Source organism: Alosa sapidissima, chromosome 19 (assembly GCF_018492685.1).
Source record: "Alosa sapidissima isolate fAloSap1 chromosome 19, fAloSap1.pri, whole genome shotgun sequence".
NCBI classification, from domain to species: Eukaryota; Metazoa; Chordata; class Actinopteri; order Clupeiformes; family Clupeidae; genus Alosa; species Alosa sapidissima.
This window is the reverse complement of record NC_055975.1, coordinates 1972565-1979904: the sequence shown is the minus strand read 5'-3', so window position 1 is coordinate 1979904 and position 7340 is coordinate 1972565. Positions and strand designations below refer to the sequence as shown.

Below are 7340 nucleotides of genomic sequence, written 5' to 3'. Positions count from 1 at the left end.
GTTGTGTTCACCCCAGCCTCTATACCTCCCACTCAAACAGCAGCAGACTTTGGCTCATACGTGACCCAGATCTGGCGTGGTTCTGGGCCAGTTCCGTGTCCATCTGTTCACTGGGCCTGCCCCCGGGGGCTGGGAAGACTTCAGCTCTCATAAGGATCATCAGCTCAGTGGGCCTGTGTCTCTGCCTCCAGGCTAGAAGCTACAGTAGCATTCGCATCCCCTAGTGAGGGCCAAGACCGCCTCTCTTCTTTCTTCTTTCCTCGTTTCCCCACTCCTTTCCCTTCTTCTTCTCCTTCCGTGAGCACACCACAGGAGGCGGGGGTGTGTGGGTGAGTGGGTGCTCATAAGTGGAACTGACTGAGCGTAAATTAGAGACCACTAAAGCGCCCCGCACGGGATGTCAGACAGAAAGACATTTTTTTCTGCATTTTTTTCTTCTTCAGCCGAACAGGAGAAAAAGCCAGTGATTCATTTTTTCCCCAGACATGTCCAGGTATTTTCAGGCCAGGATTAATGCTGATCACATCAAACATGATGTCAGGAGATGTGACCAGGGACACATGTTGTCCTTTCCTCCTAATAAAATCCACATGCAAAATTCATGTGCAGTCTGCAGAGAGCGAGGTCAAGTCATCTCTGTTGCCTCTACAGTTCAGGCACATCAGACTGAAAGCGAAGCAGATATTTTTTCGCCTACATCAGTATCTTCAATAACATCTCTCCTCTGCTTCCCACCACTTCATTGACACATCCAGATGGAGGCTCCCAGTAGGTGGTCGCCAATAGTGACCACTTGCCCACGCTGCCCTGGCACGCAACCACCGCCACAGAGCAGACACTGCAAAAAACAGCTTCACTGAAATGATCAATTCTTAGTAGTCCGCTCACACTTGCTGGTCTGTTAGAAAGGACTGAGGTTGCAGGACCAGACAGCCAACGTGTCTGTGTCCTCAAAGGCAGATTTATTTATTTCATTTCATTTCTTTCTCTTTTGTTTTTTTGTCTACCTCTTTTTCCCTCCCTCCTTCTCTGGTAGTGTTGATAAGATTTCCCATGGCAACGGTCCAGACGGTTTCGGGCCTGGACACTCCGTGTGAGGACGAATAAATCATTAAGAAGCCAGCTGGCCTGATAAAAAGATGCCGCCGCACAGTGTGTGTTTGTGTCTCCTCTATGAAGGAATTGAGACATGGCAACACACCTGCACCTGGCACTGAGGGAGAATAAGAGATAACACTCCTATCATGCCACAGATGAGAACATTATTCTGTGATGCAACAGGGCGTTTGATCATCTGCTGCTGGTGTGTGTGTGTGTGTGTGTGTGTGTGTGTGTGTGTGTGTAGCGCCTCTCTAGCGTGTTTGGCTATAGTGAGAGGTGGCTATCCTGAATTCTTTATATAGCTTACTATCAATCAAATAAGTGGGGTTTCATCATCACCTGACTCCACAGTTAAAAGATTGAGGTACTCTGCAGAGAGTAGTGCGCTCAGCTGAACGTACTATAATAACTCAACTCCCTGCTCTACAAGATATCTATTCCAGAAGAGTACTCCTAAGAGCCCAAAAGATTCTGAAGGACTCTTCTCATCCTAACAATGGATTATTCCTACTGCTGAAATCAAGAAGACGCCTATGTAGTCACAAAGCCAGAACTGAGAGACTCAGAAGTTTTTATTCCCAGGCCATCCGAACTCTGAACTCACACTATACTGACTTTGCACTCATTCACTCCTCAGCACTCATGACCCCCCCCCCCCCCACACACACACACACACCTCCATGACTTTTAGCACTTTTACATCCCTCTCTCTATGCTACAGACCTTTTATTTATTTTCTTATTTCATCAACATCAAAACACACACACACACACACACACATAGAACTTTTTATTTATTATTTTTGATTTCTCCTCCATCTATCTACCCATGTCCTTGATTGCCTAGCCTTTCTGCCCCCCCCCCCCCCCACCCCCATCCCCAACACACACACAAAAAACACACACACTTACATCATCACTGTCATCACCTCACATACACCCCCCCCCCCCCCCCCTACACTGTAACAAGATTCTGTGATTTTCACAGCATCACTGCTGTTTTTGAGAAAAATGTGTACTGTATTTGTGAATACAGTATGTTGCTGTGGTTTCGCTATGAATTATGGTCAAAAATGGTCAAACTACAGTAATACAAATTTGCTGCGAATCATAACACAGTAATAAATCTGACTCCTCCCTCACTTGTCAGCTTTTTGAAAATTTTGAAAAAACATGGCGGAAAATCAGTTGGGGTTTTCTGTTTTCTTTTTGCACATACATACAAAGTTAAGCTCCCAGATAGCAAGGTGACATTGATATTATGTTGATTTTCCATCCAAATCATCATTTTGAAAAGATATTGAAAAGTCATGGATTTATGGTTTACTGAGAAATGTTGATGTGGTGATTGAAACGTACACCGTGTGACGACGTTTGAACTGCACCACCACCAACCACCAACACTGCATCACTGGCGAAGAGAGCTCAGCGCCGCCTGTACTTCCTGCGGAAACTCAGGCGAGCAAGTGCTCCACCAGCCATCATGACCACATTCTACCGAGGCACCATTGAGAGCATCCTCTCCAGCTGTATCGCTGTGTGGGGCGGAAGCTGCACTGAATACAACAGGAAAGCCCTGCAGCGCATAGTGAACACAGCTGGAAGGATTATTGGTGCTTCACTCCCCTCCCTGAAGGACATTTACACCACCCACCTCACCCGCAAGGCGACCAAAATTGTGAGTGATGCAAGTCACCCCGCTCACAATCTGTTCGATCTACTGCCCTCTGGGAAGAGGTACAGAAGCCTGCGCTCCCGCACTACCAGACTCACCAACAGCTTCATACACCAAGCTGTAAGGATGCTGAACTCTCTCCCTCCTCTCCCCCCTCCACCCTCAGCTACATAACATCCTGGACATTGGACCCACAATGGCCGCGTGCACTACTCCACTTGCACACTTGCACACTTGTACACTTTACAACTTGTTGTTGTCCTGAAAACACAACACATCTGCTGCTCTTACATAACTTGCACCACTATGTCACTTTCTTTCTTACTTAGGTCAAACAGAACTACCCAAGCCTTTTATTGGCCTGACTTTGCACTAGCATTTTATTGACTGTCTATGCACAATTTAAACCAAATTTTGCTGCTCTTATTTTTTTTTTCATTATTATATGTGCCCTCTTATTTACTTACTTTTTTGTTTACTTGAATGTTATGTTTGTCTGTGGACTTAAATTGGTAAAATATGTCTTGTCTTCACCGTGGGATAGAGAGAAACGTAATTTCGATCTCTTTGTATGTCTGGAACATGTGAAGAAATTGACAATAAAGCTGACTTTGACTTTGACTTTGACTTTGAACTGTCTGGCGGGAGATCATTTTTGAGCAACAGTTCAGTCAGAGTCAGACCAACGGTGTTCAGCACTCTGTCAAGTTCGCAGCTCCACCTTAATGGTAAGCAAGCATTTATTTATGTAACATTAATGTTTCATTGTGAAATTGTACTACATTAAATTTGGGCATGTGTACAGTCTATGTACGTTGTACTGTCTAACTTACAAACTCATCCATGCTTGTTGGATCAACTAAGTAAGTAACTTTAGGCTAGCTATCATAGTTGCTGTTGCTGTGACGGTGGCATTAACGTTAGCTAATGTTTTATGTTACGTTAACGTTATGGCGGTCACATTTATATTAGGCCTACCTTAGTTCTCAGTAAGTTACAGTTTATTATATTCATATAATTTATATAAAACATTCGCTAATAGTGCTAGGCCTAGTATGTTACTGTCACAATGTTAGGCTGAAGATGATGTGCTGCTGGTTAACGTTAACGTGGAGGTTTAGCTGCTACCAGCTAACTTATGTAACGTTAACTCCTCGTAATCATGTACGGTTTTGTGAGTTTAATAGGCTAACTTTAGCAATATTGATATAAGTTAACTTTAAGTCACATCTGACTATCATTAACCGTTTTTCGAACGAACAGCGCAAATGGCTGTTGCTGCAAGCAAACATCATCAATGAGCTCACCCAGCTGGCTAACGTTAAATATACCTTGCGAAACTGAGTTATGCTAACACCATCTTATAATAAAGCTTTATTTGTATAGCACCTTTCATACACAATGCAGCTCAAAGTGCTTTACATTTGAAGCATGTAACACAATAATAGTCAGTCAGTCATTATCAATCACTTTTCTTTGCTGTTTATGATATACTCAGCAACATATCAAAAATATAGAAAATGACGTCATAAGACTGGCAGCCTTAACCCTCTTACCCCCCACAAGCACGCCATATGGCAACTGTGGCAAGGAAAAACTCCCATATTCCAGGAAGAAACCTTGAGCAGAACCTGACTTAATAGGGGGAGCCCATCTGCTTCTGGCTGGCTGCGCCCTCCAATAGTAGCAGATGTAGAATAATCTGAAAATGTAGTCTACAGGATAAGATGAGTTAACTAAAAGCTTTCCTGTACAGGTATGTTTTCAGATCTTTTTTAAAAATATTTACTGAACTCGCCTGCTTGATGTACAGAGGCAGGGTGTTCCATAGTTTGGGGGCATAATGGATAAACGCAGCTTCTCCACTTTGTTTGTGGAGCACTTTGGGTACGATTAAAAGATTAGAATTGGATGATCTAAGTTTCCTTTGTGGTTGATAAGATATTAAAAGCTCAGAGATATATGAAGGTGCTATGCCATTCAGAGCTTTGTAAGTAATTAACATAACCTTAAAATCAATTCTATAGGAAATAGGGAGCCAGTGCAGTTCAGCCAACACAGGGGTGATGTGTTCTCTCTTCTTAGTCTTAGTTAAAAGTCTAGCCGCAGAGTTCTGTATGAGTGCCAATTTCTTTAGATGTTTTTTGGGAAGACCAGTGAAAAGTGCATTGCAGTAGTCTAACCTGCTAGTGATAAAGGCGTGAATTAGTTTTTCTGCATCTTGTTGAGTTAAAAAGGGCCGCACTTTGGCAATGTTTCTCAAGTGGAAATAGGCTGTCTGAGTAACTTTACTGATATGGGGCTTAAAACTTAACTCTGCATCTAAGATGACACCGAGGCTTGTTACTTTTGGTTTGACCTGGTGTGCCAAGTTCCCCAGATTACTAAGAATAATATCTCGCTTTAGTTTTGGTCCAACCAGAAGTACCTCTGTTTTGTCATCATTTAGTTTCAAAAAGTTTTTGCTCATCCACTGATTAATGGAGGTTAGGCATGCAGTGAGGGAGCAAAGGCCATCTGGGTTAGTTGGCTCCACAGAAAGATACAATTGGGTATCATCTGCGTAGCTGTGGAAGTTTACATTATGTTGACTTATGACGTTTCCCAATGGAAGCATATATAGAGAAAATAGCAGGGGACCAAGGCAGCTCCCCTGGGCCACAGCAAAAGGCAAGTCTTGTTTTTCAGATACATGATCTCCTAGACTGATATAAAAATCTCTGCCAGTAATGTAGGTTTGAAACCAGTTTAGAGCATTATCAGAGAGACCCACCCACTTCGCAAGGCGGTGAATTAGGATGCTATGATCAATGGTGTCAAATGCCGCACTCAAATCCAGAAGAATAAGGATTGAGACTTTGTTTGAGTCGGTAGCTAGTCTGAGATCATTGACTATTTTTACTAGAGCCGTTTCTGTGCTATGATTTGATCTAAAACCTGATTGGAATTTTTCAAGGATACTGTTTTCGTTGAGGAAGGTATTTAACTGATTACAAACAACTTTTTCAAGTACTTTGCTCAAAAACGATAGATTTGATATAGGCCTGTAGTTGCTCAGATTGGTATGGTCAAGATTTGACTTTTTAAGTAAAGGTTTCACAACAGCGGTTTTAAAAGCAGTTGGAAATATACCTGTTTCTAATGAGGTATTTATTACCTTGAGAAAAAAGGGAGCTAAGCCATCATATACTTTTTTGAGGAATGTAGTAGGGATTGGATCTAAAACACATGTTGAGGAGCCGGTTTGAGTTATAATTTTACCAAGCTCAGATTGAGTAATAGTGCTAAAGGACCTTAATTTTGGGGGGCTGTTTTTGGGTGTACTATCAAACATATTACTTGTGTTACCAATAGCCTCCCTTATAGAAATGACTTTGTTTTTGAAGAAGTCTGCAAATTCTTCGCATCTTAGAGAGGATGCCTGACTGAGTGTATCAAAAGGTGTTTGATGCAATAGCCTATCAATGGTAGAGAACAACACCCTAGAGTTTCCACTGTTTTCAGCAATTACCTTAGAGAAGTGGTTCCTCCTCTCATTCCGAATAGCTCTATTATAATTTGCAATTTTTTCTTTTAGAATGGCACGGTGAACCTGTAACTTAGTTTTTCTCCATGTTCTCTCAGCTTTCCTACATGATCTTTTTAGATTATGGATATTTTCGTTCATCCAAGGTGTCAGTTTGCTACAGGGCCTTTTTTTAGTCTTTAAGGGTGCCACTCTGTCAAGCAGAGCGCCTAATTCACGATTGAGAGCCTCTACCATTTGATCAATGGGATGATGTAAAATATCTAAATTTATGGAGTCTATAAGAGCTATGAACTGCTGTTCTGCTCTAATATCCAAGAGTCGCGATTTGATTGCAATTTCGGGATTAATTTTTGGAGTATGTAGTACAATATTAAAAGATACACAATGATGATCAGACATATTTATATCATTTACTGATAAGTCTGTGACTTCTATCCCTCTGGAAATGACTAGATCGAGGGTGTTGCCAAGGTTGTGGGTGGGTCCTGTAACATCTTCAGCCTGGCATTTTGACAGTAAACTCAAAAAACATACAGTATATATTTAAATGATTATTCTAAAGTTTCACTTGTAAGTAGCCTTCAGTTTCAGTTGAAAATTGTTATCTAACACTGTTTATCTTTTTTTTTCTTCTATTTCTGCTAGGTGCTGCTTCACTCTGCTACTGGTGGTGAATCAGGCTGACGGCAACCGTTGGTCTAACGTTAGGATGCAGCACACGAGAATTTCTAAACGGAAAAAAGTGAATAAATGTACTTGCTTTTCAAACTGATAACAAGTTGTCAATGGTTATTTATGCAAGTTTGTGTAGCCTAAACCATACCTAGGCCTAGCCAAATTTATCCTGGCTGTAGATAAAGTAGGATATGAATTCCCCAAAATTACTGTATATAATATTACAGCACTGGTATTACTACTGTACTTAGTTACAGTATGATCCATAAGTACTGTGATTACAAATACGGTAAACAATTCAATACTGTATACATTACAGCACTGGTAGTACTACTGTAGTTTGCATTTACAGTATCAGGCA

General features: G+C 41.6%; 1 long non-coding RNA gene across 1 annotated transcript; it reads left to right on the top strand.

Moving 5' to 3' along the window:
• Positions 1-3450: 3450 nt before the first annotated feature.
• Positions 3451-7076, top strand: LOC121693697. The gene is made up of 2 exons (XR_006025554.1): positions 3451-3503; positions 6950-7076. It is a non-coding gene; the product is annotated as an uncharacterized LOC121693697 (long non-coding RNA).
• The last annotated feature ends 264 nt before the right edge of the window (positions 7077-7340 follow it).